Consider the following 15,702-nt stretch of genomic DNA (forward strand, 5'->3'; position numbering starts at 1 on the left):
TGTTAAGACAATACTTGGAACCGCCCAGTAAATATTTCCCCTGATCGCCTGGTTGTTTGATAACCTAGGACCCTGTGTGACTTTGCACGTAGACATCACAGGGCCTAAACCAATCAGTTTGAATGTACCTCCCCCCTTAGAACTGACCTATCACTCCCGCCCGACCTGTTCCGGCCAATGAATGAACTAATCATGTTTAGGAGTTGTTGTTTGATTTTCCCACGGTGTATGATGATTTGTTAAAGGAGACTGTGATGTATATAAAGTCCCCGCCCTCCCCAAAAAGTGTACTTAAGCAGTGCTCAGCCCCTGCTCGGGGCTCTGGGCTGCTCTCCCTTCTTGAGTGAGCACGGAGCCCCAGTGCGCTGGATTGGATCCTCAATAAACCCCACTTGCTTTTGCATGAGCTGGTCTCTTGGTGGTCTCTTCCTCCAACGCTTCGCCGGGCCCTTACAATCTCACATCCAAACCATAGCCCTAGATCAAATTTCTTAAATGCAAGAGCTATATCATAAAGTTTAATTTGGTTATCTCCAGAGACTAGGAAAGTACTTGGCACTTACAGGGCAGTAACTAATACTAAATGAACAGAAGAATAAATAAATAAACAGCAATTTCAAGATCCCAGCATGGACTCGAGTCAAAAGGACCTACTCACCAGATTCTACTGTAGCTTACATTCAATTACTAGAAACTGTTATCTGTACATTCCCCACTGCCATTTTTGGAACAGTTTAATAAAAATTCATATGGGAAGACAAAGTCTTAAGTCATCAAAACCCACTCCTAGATTGCTGACTCCTTAAGGTAAGAGAAAGAGGAAGGAACCAAGTCATCTCTGTACCCTGACAACAGCAAGGTCCCTAGGATAAGAGGTTTAAAATATATGCACTCCAAGGACATTACCTTGGAACTACTGGCATGGTAAATAAGAGGTCGGCATTCAGGAAAATGAATAAAGGGGACACAGGAGCTCTCCATACTATTTTTTGCAACTTTTCTGTAAATATAAAATTATATCCAATTTTTAAACTTTTTTTTTCTTTTAAATGCTGACAGGGAAGGTCCCCAGGCCATGTGAGACAAGGAGGAGCTAAAAGAAGCAGAAGGTATGCAGGGGCACAGAAAAGAACAAGGCCAGAGAAGGGAGAACAAAGACAATCTTCCTAGTTCCCATCCTTGTCTAGGACCAGCCAGGTTTTAATGATATTTTCAGTTGTGAGAAAAATAAAAGTTCCTGCCAGAGAAAGGAAAATCATTCCTCAACCAAATTCAGGCTTCCAATGCAGATCTGAACCTTCCAGATGAAGCAAGTCAAGGGAGGGAAAATACATCCCTTTAAAGGTACTTACACTACACATATGGAACAGAAGGGCAACTGTAGCAAACAGGCATTTTAAAGGTACTGTCAGCAGCTCAAAGGAAAAGGACCCTGGAACAACAAAGGAGGAGGGAGGGCACCTGCAGGCCTTCTGCTGGCCACCATCATTCCTTGGACCAACCACCATTCACCTGTTTTGTCATCTGAGAATGACAAGGGAGGTAAATTTCACACTTCACAAACAAGTCCCTGAGGGCAGAAGTCACATCTGCTAATGTATTTTGTACCATCGCTGGCTCAGCGCCCCATGAAGGTAAAGAGCTTATTAATCAACGCTTCCAGTGATGCCAATGGCTGGGAGAGCCAATTTGCTTCCCAGCTCATTCACTCTCTGGGATTAGTATTTATTAAGTATTCATTGTACAATGTCAGACCCATGCTAGGGCTGTCTGTATTCTTCCCCCAAAATGCTAAATGCCTGCCTACAGAGAATTTCACACACACCCAGAAGGAGGAAAAACTATCATTTTAAGTGTTTCCTATATTTGTTCTGGGCAGAAGTTTTAATAAGAATGTTCCTGGAAAGTTATGGGTAGTTTTAAAGAGGGCTGGTTGGGAAGGGGGGGCTGGTGGGAAATGGACTTTTCCTACCTTTGAGCTGCCCTACTGCTCTGCGCGCGCGCGCGCGCTCGCTCTCTCTCTCTCTCTCTCTCTCTCTCTCTCTCTCTCTCAGCAGGTCAAGCTGATCCTGAGACATGGAAATTAACTGGTCCCAGGACTCAGTTTGTTCCAATTCCAAGTAACTATTTTGGGGTTGGTCTATGATTCTAAGCCTTGCAAGTGAAAAAAAAAAAAAAATCAAATCTTAATCCCAAGAATCTTTCTCTGCAAGGATACAGCTGAATTCTGGGTTCAACCAGAAGTTGTAGATCAATGCTGTGCTCTGCTCACTGAGAGGGCATGTCAGAAAAAGAGCAGTCTGTTCTTTCCACCCTCCATCCCTTCACCCATAGCTCTGGCCTGGGGCCACCCACAGACACTATTTATTTTTAGTTCCTGGGCTCTGATGAGGAACCTCTATATGGGCCTCAGGAAAAGGCTACCGACTCCAGAGCCAGCAACCAAAGGAGTCAACACTGGCCAGAATCAGACCTCAGTACACTGCACGCAGACAGGTCCCCAGAGTCCTTTACCCCTAAACTAATGTGCTCTTTGTTGTTCTGAGATCTTAAGTTCTCAAGAGGTTGTTCTTCATTTGTAAATGCTGAATGTCTCTGAGATATTCTAAAATTAATCCATTTTCTCTCCCTGTCTCAATTGTGGACACCTAAATTGAATAACACATACGCTACACGACAAGTGGTGCGGCCCAGGACAATATGGCTGCATTTCGGTCCTTGGAATGAGCTTTACAGCAAACGACACGGACTTCTTTTTATCCCGGGGTGGAAGGCACAGGCTCCAACTGCTGCTGGTGCCCTCTCGGAGCTAAACGATATCTACTTACAGATAATATCATGAAATTAAAAGAATTTCAACATAAGAAGTTGGCTGTTGCATATAATTTTCCTGACACCAAAGAAACTTATTTTAGAAACTTGGAAGAGAAATTGACCCAGAACAAACTCATCTTAAAGGACGAGTTGAGAACTTTGCTTCATTTGAGTCAGACTAAGGATGATGTGGAGCTGGCTAAAAATGTCATGTACAGGTACCATACAGAGAACAGAAATGTCACTTTGGCGGAACAGAAGTTTGGACCTGTTTTCATGAGGCTGTGTTATGAGTTGGGTCTTGAGGAGTCTGCAATGTAGCTCATCAAAGACCAGCATTTACGGTTTCTTCTCAGACTCCACATCATTCAATATTTTGATGGATATGTTATTTATCAAAGGCAAATATAAAAATGCCTTGGAAGTGTTGATAGAGATGAAAAACAAAGATGTGAAGTTCACCAAAGATACCTATGTCCTTGCTTTTTTAAAAATCTGTACTACATTAAGAGAAGAAGCTTTAATCAAGGAGACATTCTTTCCAGGAGAGCCTGCTGCTTTTCAGTGGCGTTAGCTCTGAACCAAAACCAGGTAGCAAAAGCTGCATCCATTTTTTCTCAAATCATGAATCCAGAGAGCATAACTTGCACAAATTTAAATATTATAATCCATATCCAGTCAAATATGTTGGAAACCCTGATAGATATACTAACGAATACTGCAGAAGGAAATTTATCAAGATTTGTGAAAAAACATGAGTTCTCAGAGGAAGTGTTGGTCAAGGTTAGGGAAAAAGTGAAGGATGCACCCAACCTTCTGGCCAAATTTGACGAGATCTATGGGAAACTGCACATAAATGGCCAGGTCACCACTTACACTTACTCTGCTCTGCCATACCCCCAGGGACAGGAAGTCCTATACATTGCTGAAACTGAAGATTATCAAACTGTTACACATTTTTAGAATCCCCAATGCCAGTCCCTGTTGGCTGAGTAACCTCATTTTCAGGCTTCCTCGGGTCTAAGGGGCCTGCTTCAAGTGAACGGTTGGCTTTTCTGAGATGTCAGGCATGTAACTTTGGTTGACGCTGTGCTAACACCAAGTCTTCTCCCTGAGTTCATTGAGTGGTGACGTACTGAGCAGAGAAATTATTATGCTATACCACTGTGAAGACCCAGATTAGGCAGAGAAAGCTCCGCACCCTCAAAAAGGAGACTTCCCCTGTGCGAGATGCTGGGGAAAGAAGGTAGCCATGCTCACCCTAACAATCGCCCTGAAAAATGGCCTTCGCTAAAAGTGGTCAATTCGGACTGATTTTTTTCAGGGAATAGTTACTTGCAAATTATACCCTTGCTGAATTTAAGAGATCTAAAGCCCTATCCTACCGTATTGGAAAACATGGATTTTCTTACTGCCCTGCCATCATTTTAGCTCTGTGACCCTGAAAAGGTATTTGAGGCTCATTTTATCATCTCCAAATAGTGCTTACATGTGATTGCATAATAATTTGAAATTTTTATTTAAATTCAGTAGAGTCATATTTTCTCAAAAATAAGAGAAATAAAAACACACCTGCGTAAAAAAAAAAAAAAAGTCACACTTATGGTAACTTTGAAATAGTATTTAAGCATTTATTATGCTTGCAGAATTGAAAATTCAGGACTTATTGGGTTACTCGAATGCTCTGAGCCATGTAAAATCATACAACCCTGTTATATAACCCCTACGTTATCTCCCTAATTCCATCTCTGTGTCTCTTCCCAACCGTCTGTATACCTGCCCTGGAGAGGCCTGCCTGACAGATCAGTCTTCCTACACCACCTCCTCCAGTCTTTACCTCAAAATAGCCTCTTCGGTTTTTATTTCTACATTCTGTCTTCTTCAGAATCCTACAGACTTAAAATATCTTAGAAAAGAAATTCTAAGTTCAGTCCTACTCCTGCTTCCAAGGTCAGCAACAGTCAACTTCTGTCTAAATATATATAATGCAAAATCTCGGATGAGCCCTAGCCCATGCTGTTCTTCTCATCTCCTCCTGATGCCCTGTATCCCTGGGAGTATCTTCATCTCTCTCCCAGAGACAGAAGTGTCATTCTCAGAGTATCTTTGAACTCATGGGGGAGGCCTGGCTGATTGCTCACCTAGCATGAGCAAGGCTCATGATCAGTACCAAAAAAAAGTTCTGAACTCATGCTGGGGGAGGGGATTCTCTAGGTCATTATAACTCAAAGTAAATAAAGGGCTGGGATGTAGTTCAGTGATAGAGCTCTTGCCTAGCAATGCGAAAAGCCCTGGGTTTACGGCCCAACACCACAATAAATAAATAAATAAATAATCATAGTGCCCCCCTGCTCACTTGATAGCTTTTTCATAACATCAAATCCCAGAAGTGGTACATATCTATAATCCCAGGTACCTGGGAACTTGAGATAGGAGGATCACTTGAATCTAGGAGTCAAGGCCAACCCAGGCCACACAGTGAGACCTTGTCTCAAGAAAATACATACATAGTTATTGAGTTACTCAAATGCACTGAGCCATGTAAAAAGTATATGATTCTATTACAAAACCCCTACTTTATCCCTAATTCCATCTCTGTGCCTCTGTGACATATATATATGACATGAATCTAAGATCATCTGCCAAACCATTTGACAATATATGATACGAAATTAAAGATACTCTAGATAACCCTTCATTATAAAATACTAATTAATGCACATATTGGATGTAAAGAGATAATAAATGGATAATTAGGGTTACAAATAATACATATTTGATTTCTCTTTTGTAAAGGTGGGTAGAGTTGTCCTCTGTCTCAGGAAGCAAAGTTGATTTGCAAATAAATTTTAAAAATAATTACCACCATTCCAAATCTCTTCTCATATTACATGAATGGTTTCATATTATTATGTTCTGAAATTCAATACACTTTGAAGATATATCTTTTTTTTTTTTTTTTTTTTTTTTTTGGTATGTGTGAAAATACTTCCCTGACAAAGGTCAAAAAAATACAGCAGAGCCTTGCAGTCACAGTAAATATTTTATTAACTATCCAGTCCAAAAAAAAAAAAATCACCCTTCTCTACAACTCTCCACCCAGGTCACTTCCCTTACCCTGTTTCCCACAACCCCCTCTGAATTCTACCCATAAACTATGGGTAGCACCTGTACTGGTTCAAGAACATGATTTATTAATGCACATGTGCTAGACTCTGAGACCTGATCTTTAGCTTTCTGAGAAAACCATATGGCAAAGCATCTTTAAATAAAAGTCGCTGACCAAGTCTTGGCAGACCATCAGTCTCAGGGGTGTAGCATAATCTGTCCTACTTTATCAAAAGAGCCTTTTCAAGTCTGACTACTGATCCCTTCCACAGCTAACTCTAGGCAAACAAAATTGGTTTGCAGATGGTTTAAAGCTCTGAAGATTATCAAACTGTTACACATTTTTAGAATCCCCAAATTATTTAGTGCTAGCCACTGGGTATGAAAGGAAGGTTTTTGTTGTTGGTGGTGGTTTGTTGTTAATGTCCCTGAATAGCACATGATGTAGCTGTCAGTCCACAGCCTGCTGGGACAACACTACCCCACTGTGCACACCAGGGAGAGCCAGGGTTATGTCATTTTCCTGTCGTGACACAGTCATTACATGGTTGGTGTCAGCCCATGTTTTCAATGTAGTTAAAGAATTCTTATGATGCCACACTGAAACAGTTGTTCTACTAAATGAACTTCATATTCTTGTTCTGCAATTGCACTGGGCCCATTCTGTTTCTCTGCATTTGTCCCTTACTTTTCTTGGAGGAAACTAATAAGAGTTACAACTCCATCAAAGTCCCACAGACAGAAAAACTAAATTCTTCTAGCAAGCTTATTCCTTGCAGGTTCCCAGGTGGTGGAGTGCTTCTCCCCAGTGCAAGGGGGCACACTAAACTCCAAAGACCTAAGTATTTCACTATGAGAATGCCAAACTTTCTCTCCAACAGACTGCTTTGGGGCACATACTAACCTTAAACCCTCTGCCTCAGATTCCCAGTCAATTTAGTTCCTGCCCTCCATCCTTACTAATTAGAATTCCACTCAGATTTGTTTGGAATGCAGAACAACAGGACTGTCCCCTGTACATGAATCCTAACCATAGAGGACCCAAAGGGAAGTGTCAGCCACACTGGTCAGATGATTCTATTTTCACAAACTATGAAGAGTCTAAAAAGACAAGTACCGATATCAAGTCAGCCTCACCAACAGTAATGCAAATTCAACTATTCTTACACCTTTCCGTTTAGTGATTCTTTTCAAATATTTTTTAAGTCTGTATCTCCCCACATTTAACTGGAATAACATTTCTCAGGAAAAACCTTTGCAACTCACTTATCCTGAAGCATTTATGAGTAACCAGCCATGGTGCTTAAATTGGCCACTGATCGTTTCCAAGTTGATTTTTCCCCTCTATGGCCTTGATAGGCAATTAGTAATACCAGCTTTGGAAGAACTCTGGGCTAGACTAACATGAGTGCGCCCTCCAGCAAGAACGCTGGGGCCTCCCTCGGTGGTTCATTAAGCACTGTAAGTATTAAAGTAAATATTCTATGGAAAATCATGACTCTATCCTGAGATAATTCCCCAGACAGTGTATTAATCGGGATGCTGGAAGTTACAGGTGACAGAAAACCAACTCAAAGTTGCTTAAGCAAAATGGAAAAATACATTAGCTCATCTAGATGAGAAGACATCTTGGATAACTCACAAAATGGAAGAAAACTAGAATCAGGACTCTACTGTCAAGAAACGCATTTGCTCTCACCCACTGCCCACCTCAGCCTCTGTTACCCTGTATGTCTGTGCCTAAAGGCTTCCCTCTCTTCTACTCCATGTGTGTCCCCCTGTGACCCAGGAAATAAGCTCCAGGCTATCATTTGTCCAGCATTTCCAACCTAAAAACAAAAATGCCTTACCCACTAACCACATCACAAAAATCCAAGGGAGGATTCCCACTTGATCCATCAGCGCCTTTCCCTGAACCATCACTGCAGCCTGGAAGACAGGGATCTCTTATTAGCCAGGCCAAGGTCGCATGCCCACTTTCATGGCTAGGAGTGGGAGGCAGGAAATGGGGAGGTCATAAATGAACATGATTATCATCATTATCAAAACCACAGGAGGTGGAAAAGCACACCCTAGGTGGAGAGGCTGCTATTACCACACGGCAGGGAGAGCAAATCATCCTGGACAGCCATAAGCACTAGGGACTAGTCACCACTGACTCCTGCCACGCAAAGGTGTGGTGACCATCTATTCAGGTGTCATTGCTAGACTTCTTTAAATCTTTCAGAAGGGTAAGGCAACCGGCCAATCAGTGGATGACCACTATGAAGCATACTAATACATTCTTGAACAACAATTTTGAATAGCCGAACTCTGAATGCTCACAAAAAGAGAATATCCTCAAATTCTCTGCTAAGTTCTTATCAAAAGTTTAGTAAAAATAAATAGCATTCAAGGAAGATTACATGAGGAATTTGCTGTCCATCTAGAACTAGTCATTACCAGCCGAACAGCCAATTTGTTATTTGTTTGTTTTTGTCGTTGTTAGCAGTATTTGGTTTCACTTACGTATTAGCCTCCACCTTCTTTGAGGTTAAAACATCTGCTGGGTCCTTGCTAGGGGTTGGTGCAGGCAGTCTAAGGAGGGGGTCTGGGTTAAGCTTCTCTGCTCCTATCATAGGGACAGAAGAATGGACGGAACTCTGTACCTCTGTACACACTGCAGCCACTCTGCAATCTTGACAGTGGGTCGCCCAAAGAAAAACACATTGAAGAAAGAGGGAAAGAGAGAAAGCTTACTGATGACAACATGAAGATATCTATCATAGAAATATCTGTTATGTGAGATAAAATTCCTTGCTGTTAAATTGAATTAGGGGTGCAATGCTCTGGATTTAGAGAAAGAGATATGGCAAAAATTCTCTTTACCCATCATGCTCAGATTTGGATACTGAATTGTTCATTTAAAAAGTTAACCAGTTGATAGAATGGTAAAAAGTATATAACTGTTATTTTCACTTCATCATATGAATCTGCATTAAGCATTCATCCACGAAGCTTTTCGGTAGGAAGTGTTTTGTGTAGACACTCTGCTTTTTGGCATCCTACACCTCCTTTCTAGCATAAGACTCCCTTTAATGTATACTTTCATCATTTTTCCATTTGGGTCTCTGAGTTTGGTGGTTTTGTTTTGTTTTGTTTGTCGTACTTGGAACCAAACTCAGTGGTACTCCACCACTGAGCTATACCCTCAGTCTATTTTATTTTTTATTTTGAGATAGGGTTTCGCTAAATTGCCCAGGCTGCCCTTGAACCTGAGATCTTCCTGCCTCAGCCTCCTGAATCACTGGGATTGTAGGCATGCACCACCAAACCCAGCCAGTTTGAGTTTCTTTAATGTAAATTAATAATTTTAATGAAGATTAATAAAGACACTATGACACTTTCTAAACAAGCCAAGCAGAGAATTTTTAAGGAACTTTTACATTTTTTCACAACCATTTACAGCTGTGTCACCCATTCACAATTAAAAGATAATTTTTTTCTTCACACACTCTCATCAAGTTCTTCTAAAGCATTAAACTTGCTTTTCTGAGAAACAAACATCTTCTTGCACTCATATTTAACTGGTTCTTATGATGCTTAACTAAATTTTTTAATCATAGTAAAAAATAAATATAATTTGCACAAACACACAGCGGGCTGCTGGCAGGCAAAATTCAACTGGAGGCAGCACAGGTCCCAGGTCAAGGTTAACATCCAGGAGGTGCTACTATCCTAGCATGCTGTGGATGGCAGTTCTCACTTACAGGGAGAACATGGAGAGCTGGATGACCACGGAATCTGGGGAAGTTAAGGTAGGTGAAGACGCTTCCATCTCAGCAGATACCTGATTGTTAAACATTTTCTCCTGTTAATAATGTCTTTTTTTAGTTGTAGATGATCATAATACCTTTATTTATCTTTATGTGGTGCTGAGGATTGAACCCAGTGCCTCACACGTGCTAGGCAAGCACTCTACCACTGAGTCATAACCCCAGCCCAATAATGTCTTTTGATAGACAAAAGTTTTCAATTTTTATGAAGTCCAATTTAATTTTTCTTTTGTTGTTCATATGGTGCCAAATCTAAGAACTCATTGCCAAATTCAAGGTCATGAAGCTTTAACCCTGAGTTGTCTTCTAAAAACTTTTACAGCTTTAACTCAGATTTATTTAGATCTGTAATCCATTTTGAATTCATTTTTGAATATATTGTACGGTTTTACCTTTGTTCTTCTACATATGGTTATCTAGTTGCCCCAGTGCTGCTTGTTAAAGAAACAATTCTTTACCCATTAAATGTTCTTTTAACTCTTATTTAAAAAAACCAAAGGGTCATAAATGTCCAGGTTTATTTCTGACTCTCAATTCAATTCTATTGGTCTGTATGTCTATCCTTATGCCAGTACCACAGTGTTTGGGGAAGAGGGGGAGCACTGGATGTTCTGTTTCATCTTATGGTGCCGGGGATCAAACCTAGGGCCTCACACATGGCAGGCACCACACCTCCAGCCCTGCCACACTGTTTTATCACTGCAGTTTTGAAATATGCTTCCAAATCAAGAAGTGTTAACTTCTGCAACTTTGTTCTTCTTCTTTGTTATTATTTTGACTAATCAGGGACCCCTTGGAATTAATTCCATATAAATTTGAAGACTGACTCTACAGATCACTTTGGGAAATACTACCAATAACAATATCAAGTCTTTTGATCCATACTGGAAAATCTTTTTACTTATTTCAGCCAGGTTCTGTAATTTCTGTTGCATGAGTCTATCACCTCCTTAGTTAAGTTTATTCCTAGATATTTTATTCTTTTGGGTGCTATTATAAATAGAATTATTTTTATTAATTTCCTTTAGATTGCCTCATTGCTGGAATTGTTTCTAAACGTTGATCTTATACCCTGTGACTTTGCTGAATTCATTTATTAGCTCTAAGAGATTTTGTGCATGGGAATTTGGGGTAATTTTCTATATATAGAATTATGTCATTTGCAAACAGAATTAGTTTTATTTTTTCCTTTCCAGTGTGGATGTCTTTGATTTCCTTTCCTTGCTTACTGGCTCTTAATGTTCAAATGCTATTTGAACAGACATCCTTATCTCGTTCCAGATCTTAGAGGGAATGTTTTCAGTCCTTCCCCATTGAGCATGTCATCAGTTGTGAGCTTTGCACAAATTCCCTTTATTGTGTAAAGGTAGTTCCATTCTATTCCTAGTTTACTGGGTGTTTTAATCATGAATGGGTGTTGAATTTCATCAAACGCTTTTTCTTTGTTTCCTGAGATAATGATGAAGTGGGCTTTTGTCCCTATTAATGTGGTGTATTACATTGATTTTCCTTGGCGTTATATGGGGATTACAGTTAACATCCTAAATTTGTAACAATCTGGTTTGAATTGATGCCAACTGAGCAACAACAGCATTCACAAACTATCCTCATTCAGCTCTGACCCTTCCCTGAATTTATATTGGAGTTGTCAAAAATTAAACCTTTATATACCATATGCCCCACTAAAATAGATTTATAATTATTGTTTCATGCATGTCTTTCAAATATATTTGTTCAAACAACTTCCATTATTGTACCTTTCAGCTCCAGAATTTCTCACTGGTTCTATTTTATAATCTGATCTCTTTATTGATACTACTTGGTCATACAGTGTCCTCCAGATTTTCCTCTGTCCTCTCCCCTCACTTCCTCAAGCCCTTTCAGCTCATTTATGCAATTACATGTAAGGTCTTCATCTAGTAAGTCAAACACCTGGGCTTCCTCAAACACAGGATCTATCAGTTTCTCCCTTTCCTATGGATGGGCCATACTTTCCCGCTCTTTAGATGCTTTGTGATTTTTTTTTCTTTGTGAACCAGGTGTTCTAATAAGGATTTCAAATCCAGAACATATAAGAATTCTTAAAATTCTACAATAAAAAGACAAACAACCCAATTCAAACGAGGCAAAGGACCTTAAATAGATATTTCTCCAAAGTAGATATATAAGTGGCCAACACACAGATGAAAAAATGTTCAAATTCATCAAAGGAAAACACAATGAGATCCACTTCACATCTACCAGAATGCCGGTAACAAAAAAAAAAAAAATTTAATTAAGCAAATCAGAAAGTAACAACTCAACTGTTGGTAAGGATATGGGGGAAGAGAAGCTCTCAAACATTGCTAGTGAGAGAATAAAACAATATAATCACTGTGGAAAAGTCTGGCAGTTCCTCATAAAGGTAAAACGGAATTACCACATAGCCTAGCAATCCTTCTTATACACTACCAGAACTGAATACAGCTATTCAAACAAATACTTGTGAATATACATAAACACATACTTCATGAATTTTCACAACAGCGTGATTCACAATAACCAAAAGGTGGTTACTCACAATAACCATCAACAGATGAATAAACAAATTGTTAGCTGGTATGGTGTTGCACACCACCCAGCAACTTGGGATATTGAAGAGGGGGATCTTAAGTTTGAGGCCTGTCTGGGCAACTTAGCAGGACTCTGTCTTAAAATGAAAGGGGCAGAGGATATAATTCAGTGGTAGAGTACCCCTGGGTTCAAACCCAGTACTGCAAAAAGAAAAAAAAAGTGATATATGTATCTAATGGAATATTATTCAGACATAAAAAGAAATAAAGTATTGATGAATGTTTTATAACTTAAATGAACTTCAAAAACATGACGGTAAGTGAAAGAACCAGACACAAAAGGTCTTTTTTTTTTTTTAACACAAAAGGCAAATCCATAGACACAGAAAGCAGATCTGTGGATGGCAGGGGACTGGGGGAGAGGAAATGGACAATGATCATTTAAAGGGCACAGAGGTTCTTGTGGAGAGATGAAAAGGCTTGAAATTAGGGGCAGCGGTTGCACAAAATTATAAGTTACTAAATGCCTGTGAGTTTTACCTTTTAAAGTGGTTCACTGCACACTGTGTGAATTTTACCTCAATCAAAAAAGGAAAGAGAGGGGCTGGGGATGTGGCTCAAGCGGTAGCGCGCTTGCCTGGCATGCGTGCGGCTCGGGTTCGATCCTCAGCACCACATACAGACAAAGATGTTGTGTCTTTCGAAAACTAAAAAAAAAATAAATAAATATTAAAAAAAAAAAAAAGGAAAGAGAAAACTTCTGTCACTTAAACTTTATCTCTAAGTCAACCCTAAGCAGCAGAGCTTCGTGCTTCAACCTCACTGCTTTACATCCTGAAAAGATGGCTTCTACTAAACCACACTCTGACGTCATGAGCTTGGCTTAAGCTGAGGGACTCTCAAGCACACAGCTACGTGAAAAAAACACACGGCAGCTGGTGTAGGGAAGCTGCTGAGAGAATGTGGTGTCTCTGGTCCCCCACTGCCCTCTGCTCAAGGACCCTCAAGAGGAATTTCTTGGATCCCCATTCCTTAAAAGGCTCCTGGGTGACTAGTGTGTCATGCTCAAGATGCTGTGTGACTGGTAAATGGGTGCATTAGAGGCATTTGGGGAGGTGCCCTATCCATGCCACCTTCCACCTTCCCCCTTCCCCCTTCCAGCTGCATATTTGATATTACTGGGGAAGACATACACGGGGCAGCCAGCAAATTATGACTTGTGTAGCCCGACTTAAAAAGAACAAATTGAATCCGGGCATCTCCTTCTCAAGTATTTGAATAGTAAAAGATAAATCAGAAAAAGTAAACCAAATTAAGTCACACTGACAGCAGAAGCCTGGAACAAGGTCCTCAAACTCTGGAGCTAAGGTCTATATCTTACAAGACCCACAACTTACTAATGAACAAAAAAGGGTATGATGCGAAAAACACACTTGTACGTAACACATGATCAAAGAAGAAATCCCAAGGGAAAAATTTAAATATTTTAAACTAAGAAAAGTAAAAAAGACAATGGAACTTGAGATGCAGTAAAAGGAGTGCTTAGGAGGAGACGTATGCCACTGAATGCACACATTAGAAAAGAAATATCCAAAGTCAATAACCTAAGCTTTGACCTCAGGAAACAGTAAAAAGAAGGACAAATTGGATCCTAAGTAAACAGAAGAAAAACTAGAGCAGAATCAATGATTGAAATAGAGAATTAACTGAGAAAGTCAACTAAACCAGGAGCTACTTCTCTGAAAAGATCGATGAAACTGATCATTCTTTAGCCAGGTTAACTAAGACGAAAAGATAGAAAATACAAATTATTAATATTAGAAATGAAGGTTGTGCCATCACCACTGACTCCCAGGACACCATAAGAAAAATAAAAGGATGATCATAGCACAGCTCAAGTCCCTGAACCTTACTGTATCATAATTGACAACTGCCTACCTACTGCATAGCACTGAAGAAATCAAGTGAGAAAAAAATGCGTAAAAGTACATCAAATTATACTGTTACCTCATTGTAGAACCATTAATTTAATTAACACTGCCCTGAGTGACTAGATAACCAAGAGTTCACAAAATCAAAACAACAGATTTAATCTTGGATTTTGTTGCATTTTCACACTGGTATTAATGGTAACAGACTGCAGCTCCAAGCCTCAGAAGCCACCTCAATGCACAGGCACTAAAGACCCCCAGAGAAATGACTTAAAGGTTCAGCTTCTGCAGACAGCAGCAGGACCCCACATCTCTCAATACCACTAAATACCTGACAATGTTGCCATTCTACATTTTTGTAGAAGATGAATTTATTTTCCAAAGTTTTCTGCCAGACTCTTTTATAGGAACCTATTTACCTAGCTACCAATTTATTTGAAAAGTTAGGAAAACAGAAACATACCCCAAAGATTCTTAATCTATGAGATATGTCACAGTTAATGGTAACAAATCGGACTTTTCTCCTCATGTAGAAATCCAGCCATATCAATAACCATATTGCAAATCAATAGAGCATCTGCTTCATCTTTTTTTTATTTGTAGATGGACACAATACCTGTATTTATTTGTTTATTTTTATGTAGTGCTGGGGATCGAACCCAGTGCCTCATACATGCTAGGCAAGCGCTCAACCACTGAGCCACAAGCCCAGCCCTCGCTTCATCTTTAAAAAAGAAAAAAAAAAAAAAGTCAATTGGCAGGGGCTGGTGCAGCTTGTGGGAGAGCACCTGGTTGTGTGAGGCCCTGGGTTCCTTCCCTTCCACAGCAAAAGGAAAAACCAATCCAACCAGCAAAACACTACTTAAGTTTTTGGGTGTGCCTAAAGAAAGACCACTCTCAAAGAAAGAAGCTGTATTCTTATGTATTCTTATCCATAATCTCTTTCCTTAATTTGTTTTCTATCATAATTACATTGGCTTACATAGTGCATGTACATATTAACACAGCTGCACTTAATTATAAATGCACATAACAAAAAATAGAGGCTATGTTGACGATAAACACAAAGATAAAGCTTTAGGAACATCCTCTGAAATTTTAGGAAAGTAAATTTCACTTGGGAGTGTTTCTGTCCATCTAAATAGCACAAGTATATGTATTAAAAATTCATAATCTTCTGAACTTGTGTCTATTGACCAAATTGAAGGAAAACTGCCCCCTCTACATACAGCCACTTTATTTTATGAAATAATGTAAATTTGGTGTTTATTCTGCTATATTGCTGCTGATCTCACTGAAATTTAAATTCTATGTATTTTGCTAACCACACCAAAACTAAACCCCATAGGGGGCTTTATTCCTATGCTCTTCAGCAAATCGATATTTGCACAGTGAAACTTGAATTTAACTGAGTGCCATTCTAACCCATATCCCTGAGAGTCCCACAACCCAGGACAGTGGCAGCATACTTTCCAGGGCCTA

At 39.7% G+C, this 15,702-nt stretch overlaps 1 protein-coding gene and 1 pseudogene across 2 annotated transcripts in view; one reads left to right on the forward strand and one right to left on the reverse strand.

Annotated features, from left to right (window-relative positions):
• The window catches only part of Fhip1a (FHF complex subunit HOOK interacting protein 1A), a 239,295-nt gene that overhangs the window by 142,294 nt on the left and 81,299 nt on the right, over positions 1-15,702 (reverse strand). The window lies entirely within an intron of this gene.
• On the forward strand, positions 2,824-3,838 carry LOC114085417 (pentatricopeptide repeat-containing protein 2, mitochondrial pseudogene; annotated as a pseudogene).

Source organism: Marmota flaviventris, chromosome 7, assembly GCF_047511675.1.
Source record: "Marmota flaviventris isolate mMarFla1 chromosome 7, mMarFla1.hap1, whole genome shotgun sequence".
Lineage (NCBI taxonomy): Eukaryota > Metazoa > Chordata > Mammalia > Rodentia > Sciuridae > Marmota > Marmota flaviventris.